The following is an 11,578-nucleotide window of genomic DNA, read 5'->3' as shown; positions in this document are numbered from 1 at the left end:
TAGATCTTTTAAAGGAAATGGTTTAAAATTAGGCACATAATCTCGTATACTTTAACATAAATTTTCTACGATCAGTATTTATAATCTAATCTTATTCAAGATCATTTTAATCCATATTTTAAGATGCTAATACGACTCTGTGATTGATGACATCTTAGATACTACTTAAGTTGGTCTTAAATAAAAGAATTGACTATGAATACCGGTCTCTATCTGTGCGTGCATATGAATGAAAAAGGAAAATATAAGTGTAGGATAAATTGCTCGTCGGTGCGAGGTTAACTGATTCAACATTTTGTATTGCTATTTCTATTTTTTAAAACATCAAAGATTTTTATATTTTTGTTTCAATGTAAAATTATTGACAATTTGCTGTGATATCACTATTACTTTAATTTAGAATCTTATTTTCCGTGTTCTTTACCAATCAAAAATATATAGAACAGTAGATTTTACATATTATTATCAAAATGTTTAAATATTAAAATAATAAAACAAAATGTAAGATTTAAATAATAAAACATATAAAAACATAAAATTTATGTCATCAAATTTGTACACTTAATAAACTTTGTAAAATAATCATACTAAATCAGCATATTAAAAATATTATGCAGTATTAAACAATAAATCGCAATTAATGATAACAACGCGTTTTAAATGAATTATTTGTATGATTGCGGTGCGTGCGATAGAAAGTAATACATGAAATTCAAATTTACTAAAAGTGAGTATATTATATTCTAATAATAATCGATCTAATTATTTTAAGAGCAAAATACGATTATACGCTTAAAAAGTGGAACGAACATGTAGAAATATGAGGGAGATGAATCCTTCGAGATAGCGTTTGCTACGTATCTGGCGTAACCTGTTTCGGACGTGCATTTAAATTTACCTTAATTACCGGCTTCCCCTCGTTATAAAGTTGTACGGTATTTATCGTACGCCCCACATTTTCGCGAACTCGAGAATTTCATCAAACGGTCCGACCGGCGTAATCCGCCGGCGTGGCTTTCACTCGTTCTTCGCAAAATCTTGTACAACTCGTCTGCTTGAGTTCTTCGGATGATGCTGTTTCAAGTGAGGATTGAAATCGTATATAATGTAAAGAATCTTCTCTTAATATCCGGAAAGAATGACTTTGCCGAAGTATCTAAAAATTTAGCTGGATAGAGATGTGAAAATAATTTTGTTGGACCATTAAAATAATTGTGGCGAACATCCGGTATGATTAGCAATGCTGCAGAAAGTTTTGATATTCTAACAAGCCTGAGTGTACTACATAATTATTTTGATGGTTTAACAAAATTAGATTTGTTCAGATTTGTATCCAGCTTAATTTTTAAATACTTTGATAAAGCTGTTTTTTTCCGTGTAGTATAATGTTAAATGAAAAAGAAATAGATAACAGCATTAGCAAAATTTATATAAAAAAATTGCAGTTTCAATTTTCTTCAAAGTATAAAATTACAATGTATAAAAATATAGTATCCTTAGCATTGTTAAACGAAGAAAATTTTTTTTTAGAATTTATTTTCTCAAAACCATGATAATCGTAGAATAACACAGCCTTCACAAAATTTTACTAAAATTTAATAAAATTTTAGTATAAAATTGAATCAAATTATTTTATATTATTGAATAATTTTCCTAAAATTTAACTAAATTTTATTAAAAGTATAATAAAATTTTTCAAAGGCCATGTTGTCTCACAACTATTATAACCGTGATTGAGGGAATTCTACGTAAAAATTCTCCGTATGGTAGCGATGAATATCCGATAATTTGCATTAAAATTTAAATTTATTTCTATGATTAAGAGCTCAGCTTGAAACGAGCAACCGGATAATTCCCGACTTCCGTCGTCGGCGAAGAGGAAAGACGAATCTCGGCTAGCGGTGTAATGGATTCGTACAGGTGACGTGTCGTTGCCACTGAAAGGCGGTGACGACGGTGACTCTCGTTAAAACGTTTCTGGAGCACGCGATTCCCGGTGGCGATTGTTGCCCAACGTGAACCGTGACTTTAGGACCCTTCTCCCTCTCTGTCTCTCTCTCTCTCTTTCTCTGTTCTTCTTTCTCTGCGCCTTTCCCTTCCTTTTTTATTTTTCCCGCACCTTCTCCACTCCTATTCCCGACGCGACCTGATGCATTTGGATTGACAGCAAGACCGATCGAGCCTGTTCATCTTGTCTTTTTTTGCACAAAAAAACAGAATATATTGCTGCTTGACGGTGGAACACTTACAATAAAATTAGTAATTACGAATGACACGTATGCGCGATTTTTTTTCGCGCGAAACGGTTTGAAAGTTGTGTGTGCGGTCAACGCTATTACAAAATCAATTAATTTAACATTTCTGAGAAATAGACGTGCTACAAACTACCGTGAGAATGATCGCGGAAACAATCTTTTGATATTGTTTGACGCGTGTCTTGCGCGTGTAGATTCCACGCGCACCTCTCTCTCGAGCTTATCAATTAGCCGTTATTAGCGGTAGTTGTTAATACTCGATGTTGAGTCAGATAACTATCGTTAATGGTAAATTACTGATTACGGCGACTGCCGCGATAAATTCGCCGTTTAGTTTGCCTTTGCAGGGCATCTCCTGTCAACTTGTGATACGATCTTGTTCGTAGAAGCGTAAGACTGTGAAAAAAATCAAGACGCGTGTGAAAATGTCCTAGATGGGATAGACTTGTTTACGGCGGCTCGTCGTAATAACGGGACAACTAATTGAAACTTCGTGACAAATTTTATATATATATATATATATATATATATATATATATATATATATTGAAACTAATTGATTGATCCACCAATACATATGTATTGGTGGATTGGTTAATTAATTTATCGAATACCGAGAGTAGCGGAGCAAAATTTATCTTGCATTGATCTTCCTTAATCTGTAACCTGCTAAGTTGGCATATAAACCTCACCGGCTGATAAGCCACAATAAGGTACTCCTGATAAGTCTCATGAAATACTAACTGCCGAGTAAAAAAGTGCGCTAATGTATTTATATGTTCATTACCCAATATTCACGTAACACGAGCCAATTATCGTCGGTGCTCTGAAGTATAATTGACACATCATTCACGGAACATTGAGGCTGCATTGGGATTAAGCAACATGCAAATAAGCCCAATCTACGCTATAAAACGTCTAATTTACGTATCCTTGCTCCAATGCAAGGATACGTAAATGCGAGGGTACATTAACATCGTGTACTTTTGTAATTGATAATGTTTCTCTGTATTAACAAGGATCATTAAATTGGATGCAAACTAATAGCAAGATAATTTCAATCGATTTGGGTAAAATTATCTATTAAGGAGATATTCCAGTCTAGAGCGCGAAAAAGTGGCCTACTTTTGAGAATCTTTTAAAGAAAATTTCTGTACATAATCTTCTATGCTTTTACATTTTCGTAAGGCTACATGTTTTATATTATTTAAATTGAAAAAAATTTTTTTAATTGGCTGACAATTTCTCAAAATCTAATGGAGTTATCAATTCTAATTTTTTACTTTTATTTCAGTTTATGTATTTGTATATACATTTATATGTATAAAATACATATAAATTAAATTGCATAAATTAAAATAAAAATATTGCAAATTATTAAATTATGGTTTTAAAAAATAAGCATTGATTTTTTAATTAATGAAGTACTTACAATTAGTAAATAACGATTCAAACTGGTAAATAGATCAGAATGAACTTTTGCACGAACTTGCAGCAAAGTGGTTATTTTCATTGCACAAGCTATTACAAATTAAAATTTTTACATTGTTTTCTTTTTTGCTGTTGCATTTATTTTTCTAAATTTTTACACATATATTTGTATAATAACATATTCAGTTAATATTAACAAATTTTGATATAGCTAAATGTTTATTAGTTTTTATGTTACGAAAATTTAAAAATAAACATAATTTTCGAGTCGGTTAATATGATTTCTCAGAAATTACTGAAGCTACCGACTTTGCAGCTGGTTCCAGGATCAATTCAAGTAGTATTCATGTTCAAATTTTTTTTTTATTGATTAGAAAAGAAAAAAAGAATATATCTAAGAAGCCCGCAGTTTTCAAATTTTGATAACTTAGCTAATCTGTAGAGGTTTTTGGTTATAGAGCCAAAACATTCTTAAGTTATCATCTGCGTCTTGGCAATTGATAATTTAAAGATGTTCTTGAGGATCTATGAATTTGATTTAACGAAACATTCTTCGACAATATTCATTTGTTGATATCAATTTATTGCTATAAGTCGCTTTTAATATCGAGGAATGGATATGGTCGGACTATATTTCGTTAAACCGAGTTCATTGACGTCAGACGATCGACGTCAAATATCTCGCGGCGCTGCAAAAATGAATATGACTCGAGCACGTGTTATTCGAGTTGGAGTTAAGACGAAAGGTAGCCATTTCCCGATGACGTGTTACGCGGCGGGCATCAAAGGTCGTACAATTTTATCGGGAAACTTCGTACTATTACTCAAATCCTTTTACGAACTCTCGTCGGATTCGCGAAACGGTGGCGCAAATCGGACAACCCTAGCACAGCATACGTCCGTCTTATCGGCGAACACGAGTGCATACGGAAACGTGGCGCAACGAAATAACGAGTTCTAATTGCGAAAGCAGATCTGCAGGCCGGCCGGTCGTGCAACAGAAAAAAGCGAGGAGCGAGATAGGAGAAAAGAAAAAGAGTGAGGTAGATAGAGAGGGATAGCGATTGCTGAAGAGGGAAAAAAAACGAAAGAACGAGAAGGTGCACCCGGCACCTGATTCATTTGAGTAGATAGCGATCTATGACGCAGATACGCGAGCGGGTCTCCTTTAAAAATCGTCCTTCCACGCCCGGGAGTTTCGCCCTTTCGAGAGATACCGCGCGAAGCGAGATTAAAAAAGATCTTTCTCTTTCTCTCTCGTGCGCGCGCGCGCGCGCGTTGGCGTGATGTTGCAAAGTGCAGTAGTCAACGTCGGTTCGCGCCTCGCTGTTGTGTGTCAACTCCGAGGATTTCGCCGATTAAAGATCGCAAAAACCAGCGCCGTTACCTGACCCGATTGATTAATTGCGCTGGCACTGACGTACGATTAATTGGAATATCATGTCGGTGGCTTGTTTCCTGCGTGCGAACGTATGAGCACTCGCGAAGCGCTGCGGCAATTTTCTTGACGTGAAGTGCGATAGATCGATGTTTGTATTGCAAATTGAAGAAAAATCCTTATCCTTCCTTCCCTTACGTAATTTCAAAGATACCTGCGCGTTAGGCAGCAGTCGAAATCGATTTATGTTGCTCGTTAGATTCTTTCCATTTCAGCAAACGAAAGTGAATTGAAATGGGAGGAAATGAATTTATGTCAACATTTTCAAATTCGCGCTTCAGATTTTTCGAATTCAAAAATAATTATATAATGGTCACAAATCTATCCGAATTTGAAGTAATGAACAACTTATTTCGTATTTCAACCCATTCATATTTGAGTCCATTTGAATACAAAAATACTCCGGGACTCTAAAGCATGAATAAATCGGATAAGTTAAAATGAATTGCCATTTTCAATTCATTGGAATTTATTTTCGATTATTGGGATTCTCATTTTATAGCTTCTAAAAGCGTCGTTTCGACACACTCGATGTTGCTGAAAATTCTTCAAAAATCGGTATTAGCTAATATATTATTTAATATTTTAGTGTTATTTATTTATTCAGCTTACTTTATTATTATTAATGTATTAATTAGTTTATATTTATTTAATTATATTATTTTCCTAGTATTTTAACATATTATTAAGTAAAAATTGGGACTTTAATGACAGAATATCCCGGAACAGAAATGTCTGGATTCGCACGCGGTACAAGCTCCTTTCCACACTTAGACTTTAGGGATTTGCACTCGGCGGGATCTGCGGGATCCGCGCAATCGCGCTGCCGGGCGTAAGTATCTCTTACGTGGCACTACAATTACGCCTGAATTGAAGACCATCCGCTAATTCCGCTGGTAGACAGAGGTCATTTGCAACATGATGACTTCCTTCGCTTCAAGAGATCGCGGCTCTCCCTCGCCTCCATTACACGAGAAACGAGTAATCCGATTAACGGCTCTCTCTTTCTCTCTCTTTCTTTTTCTCTGCGTTTGTCCGACCAGTAAAAGCGCCTTTCGTGAAAAGCGGGCCTTTCTTTCCATAATTTTTGTTAATTACATTACGTGGATAATTCCACAAATACGTAACCGCGTCCACCTTAATATCCGGCGTTTACGGTTCTTTAATTCGAGAAGGAAAAGAAAAAAAAAGGACAGATGCACCTTTTCCCAGGATCGCGTTTCGTCGATTTGCGCCGCTTGATATCGCAAACTTAGAAATTCGATGCCCCCCAAGACCCTGCGATGAGGATACCGTGCAATTTTCATCGTGCGCTTTGTACCGTACCTTCGCATTGATATTAATGATATACTTCAGCCGTGGAACCCGTGGTACACACACGATGTTTTCATGATTTCGACGTTGCTAAACGATACGTTCATCGCGGTAATAAACAGCGCGATTTCAAACGTTACATCTTGATACAGAAAGGAGTCAAGGCTTGATGTACAAGTCGCTATCTCCATCGTGACATCTGTTTCCATAAACGCGAGTGAATTCCTTAACGCTCTACGCGCGGTCCTAACGGCGAGTCGCAGGGAAATCTAGTAACGAAATAACGAGTTTTGTTTGCGAAACCAGAACTCACGCCTGATACAAAAAGAAGAGAAAAAAGGGAGTAGCAGCCGCGGCCGATCGCCGTATGCGTGTACTAATACCGCGACAAAAAGGCGCTACGATCCGGCTTTAACGCGGCATTAAAGTGACAGATAAGCGAATCGAAGCCATTTATATTTGCTGCAATCGACAAATTAATGTTGTCAGACCGGTTGATTCCCGCGATATCAATTAGTTTCTACGCTCCGAAGACATTGCGCCTTGCACATTTGACCGGCATGCATTTACATGTTTCTATAATAATATCATAATGGCACAATTTAAAGAATATTTTGCGACGCAGTTTAAATAATATGTAAAGGCTTGGCTAAAAAATGTTAAACCGATGCTTATATCTCCATACTATGAATAAAGTAACAAAAATTATAGCTACGAGAATGATTGGAATTTAAATCTCCAAGATATGCGTTTATAATAACAACAATGACGACGGTTGTTAAAAATTGTACAAAGATGTTGTTAGCTAAACAAGGCGTTATAAATTATAAGAAACATCGATTAGAGTTACTTGATCAAAATTTTTTAGTCGATTAGTTATTGTAGAATCTTTTTTACATTAAAAAAAAAAAATAGTGACGTGATTTACTTATTAATACTAACGTTTGTAAAATTTTAAAGAGCGTTTAATATTATTTATATCGCATTTAATATTATTTAATATAATTATTTAATATGTAAAATAATTCGCAAGAAAGGAATCGCTGTTTTTTAAACAATCAGATTTAATCTGAAAATTTCGCAACTCTTCTCTCGGAAATGCATAGAGCGATCCGCACAACTTTATAGTATACCTTAAAACGCTCATATATGTAGGTTTATAATTATACGTGTGCACATGCCTGCGTATATGTATACGATCATACATGCGTGCGTGCAGATACGCGCGAGTGTTCCCGTGCACGCCATTAGTTTGCACGGTCGGCGCGCGACAGCATAATTGATAATTATCGTTATAGCGCCGGGTGGAAGCGAATTCAAGCCGCGCGCGCTCGTTTTCTCTCCATCCGACATAAGAATTCTCTCCGTTCAACGTACGGTACGGTGCGCGCTGTCGACCAGTTCCCCGTGGCGCAAATCAGCTTTTCCGCGACCCGCTTCGCCGGAGCGCGCAGCGGCGACACTTCGCGCGGCAGCGAAGCCGTCCGCTTAAAGAGCGCACGTTAAATGCATTCAAGAAGGAGCGCGAAAAATATATCGGTTGTAGTAACAAGCGGTCGTTACCGTATTTCTGCGGGCTACCGAAATCGCGATAATTAGCCGATCTTTTTTTCCTCTCCCGCTGCGCCGTCCGCGACGCAAGCCGCTCACGGTTACACGGGGCAGACGGTATATTGCGAAATGAAGAAAACTATTGTATTATTAACAAAAAACAAATAATCGTTTCGTGTTTGTTTTCTCATGTCTTTTCGCTCCGTCCAGCCGTACACAATTGGACGATTTAAGTTAAATTTAACCCTTAAACACATAAGTGGGTCTGGGAGTTCTTTCCGAAAAAACTTTACTTTCGTGCCATTTTATTTTAAATAAGTAATAAAGTTGGTCAATCGTAGTAGTCGATAGAGGAGACTTCAAACTTTTTTTTACCTAGCCCGAATCTCTTTTTTTTTTTTTTCCGTTTTCGCACAGTAAGCGATCGAAAATCTAGGGGAATTTTCAATATGTGTTTAAGGGTTAATATCACGTGTCCTAAATTAAGATCAAAATTGTTGTGTTCGTTTAACGCAAGATGGAAAACTTTGGAAAGTAATGCAAATACTTATTATGTAAAACATTAAAACGAAAGAACACTTTGAAACAACTTGGAAACAAATTGTGGGAGCATATTTTGTAAGTAAACATTTATGTTAAATTAACACATTTAATTTATTTATCTTGAAATTTTTTAATTACATTATTTTTATGTTACTTGTTTTCATCCATGATTTGTGTTATTTTAACACTACTAAATATTGAATATTAATTTAAAACAAATTTTAAATTAACATTTGCACTAAAAAGAAGATTTGGTAATAATTAACAAATTCCTTTTTTATTGTGTGTATTTTAAAAAACATAAAAATTTTTATAAGGATTAGTTTTAACACAAATATAAAATGTTTCTTACTGTATATTTCTGTACATTAAAAAAGTTAAAGCCATCGAGTTCTCTTATCCTTAAGAAGCACGCCTTTGTACCATGACTAAATATAATTTTAATTCTACTTTACGTTAATATCTTATACAGTTTTTGATATGACGTAAAATTAACTTTGCAAGAACGAGGTAATGTACCTCCATGAGACGATATCTCGTATTTCTACTCTTGTTCTCCGCGTTTCCGTCGTAGATGCAATCGATGCGGCTACATTACGGTAGATCTCGATGCACACGTACGCGGGATTGTTACACTCGGACGTATGTATGCACGCGTGTCCGTGTGCAAAGCTGGTCGTGCAGCCGGAATTGCGAAAGCGCCAGGACGCACATCTATTAATACCGGGTTATCTTTGTTAGTGTGGGTGTTATCAGGGCAGGGCGTGTCGCCAGGAAAGCAGCCTAGCGAACCGGCAGTCAGCAACGTGACTGTCTGCTGCAGCTAGCCAGGATCCGCTTCGTTCTCCTTTTCGTTACTGCATCTTCGGCCTCTTACTTCTCTCACTCTCTATCCTTCTGCACTTTCTACGGGTTTTCTTATGCTATCTATTTAATGTAAAGTACCCTGTCTCTTTATCGTGAAACGATATTTCGATTATTCCGACAATTTTATTAACACATGATCAACATTTAGATGATATAAATGAAGCTCGAATTACACAGTTTTGATTCTCTAATTTAATCGGTATCTAAAAAGTAATATGCTCATTATGTCAATTTGAAGTAATTGAATAATTAATGTTTGAAGTTATTTGTTTACAGTGCAGTTATGCAGTGCACATTAGAACAGGATTTCTCTACTTGTGCATAGAAAAGAAATTATTATCAAATCACCAATCATATTCTCATACATATATAAGCAAAAGTATAAGCTTTTTGTGAAAGAATTTGATAACCTTAAACAAATATAACTTGCTTATACGAATAATTTGGTGTTTTTACGTAAGCAAGTTATGTCTGTTTAAGATTACCAAATTCTTTCAAGAAAATTCTATACTTTTGCTTATGTATACATAAAAATATAATTGTCGATTTGATACTAATTTTTTTTTTGTATGATTACGACCCAGTTCTTAAACGACAAACATTCGCGACTCTTCTAGCTTCAGGGATTATATCAAAGCGAAAGGGAGGGATTAAATTAATCGTTTATTTATACCACATTAAACCTCTTATTTTTTTATTTTTTGTTGAACATAATTTTATAAATCTATTATATTTCTCAAAATTTGAGGTATACAGGTTTGAACAATGCGTTTACTTTCTATTCTCATTGATAATATTTTTAACATAGCATTATGCAAATTATTCTCGCCGCGTGTACAGAAAATTTAATAATTGTTTAGGAGTTTATTTTAAAATTTGGTTTTGATTTTTAGAAAAAAAATGTTTTGCCACCGATCAATGGATCGCAACTCATCCTTTGGAAGTTTCTGCATTAGAATGTTTCTTCTGTAAAAATATGCAAAATCGCATATCCAAAGTTTTTTTTGTTTCATGATCATTGAATTCTCTGGCTCGCCGATCAAATTTTCGCTGTGTCCAGCACCTCAGGTGTGTCGGTATCGTTTTAAAGTTTGGTATCCGGAGTAGTGAGTCACGGTCTGGCAGGAGAAAATATTGCGCAAGATCCCTGCGGGAAGTTTCCTCGAAATCTAAAGCGTTTTCCGCGAGACCGCGTCATACACGACATTCCTCTCGCTATTGCTTCAGTGTACACATACTTGGGTTCAGTATACGCATACAGAGAGAACGTATTGGACTATATGAATCAAGTCTATTTACATACAATCTCTCTCGCGCGTCTTGTCGTTACCACATCTGTCCTTTGTGGGAGAATATTCTCCACCGTTATTAACCGTGCGATGGCGACGTAATATTACAATGACGGGGAAGGTGACATCCTATCTTCCTATGATGTCTTCTCGTCGCGAGCATTATTTCGCTAACTGTCTCTCCGCCGGTGATTCAGCGCGACGAGAGAGAGAGAGAGAGAGAGAAGAAAAGAAGTTGCGTAGCGAGAATGCGGCGATAAGAGAGTTTCTCGAAGGCAAAGGTCAGCTGCATTCGGTACCAGCGCGGCTGGTACCGAAAACGCCTCGTAAAGCTTGCGCGCGCGTGGTCCCCGTGATTCACGAGTGGCCGTCCCTTCGCCCCGTGAGAACGACTTCGCACGCGTGAGATAGGCGTACACGACCGGGACGTATGAGTACATACGTACGAGCGAGCGTGGAGATTTCACGGTGAAACGGTACACGTACAACGACGGCAGATAACCGGATAACCGGCGTTATGTAACGCGTGAATATAATTATGCAGATCGGCGTGCCACGACGTGTCTCTTTTAACATTTACCTTTAGCCCGGCCCGGCGGATCGCGATACTTAAGGACGGGTCACGCATGCGGTTCCAGGCCGGTTTTCTAGGCGACGGACACGCAAGACGATGCTGATCACGGCGACCATGCTTTTCCACGGTGTGTGTAGAAGTGTACCGCCGTAATAAGAGAAACGGTATTATCCGTATTTAAGATCGTCATTACCCGGACTTTAGCCGGTAGCAGTTTGAATCTGGAAACGTGTGAATTGCTCGCGCGAGAGATCCCGCGGCGCGTACATCCCTGTTCGGGCAAACCTGATTTTAATCGGTCGGTGATTTGTTTGAA

This window comes from Solenopsis invicta, chromosome 1, assembly GCF_016802725.1.
Source record: "Solenopsis invicta isolate M01_SB chromosome 1, UNIL_Sinv_3.0, whole genome shotgun sequence".
In the NCBI taxonomy this organism is placed as follows: domain Eukaryota; kingdom Metazoa; phylum Arthropoda; class Insecta; order Hymenoptera; family Formicidae; genus Solenopsis; species Solenopsis invicta.
This window is presented reverse-complemented; position numbering follows the sequence as displayed.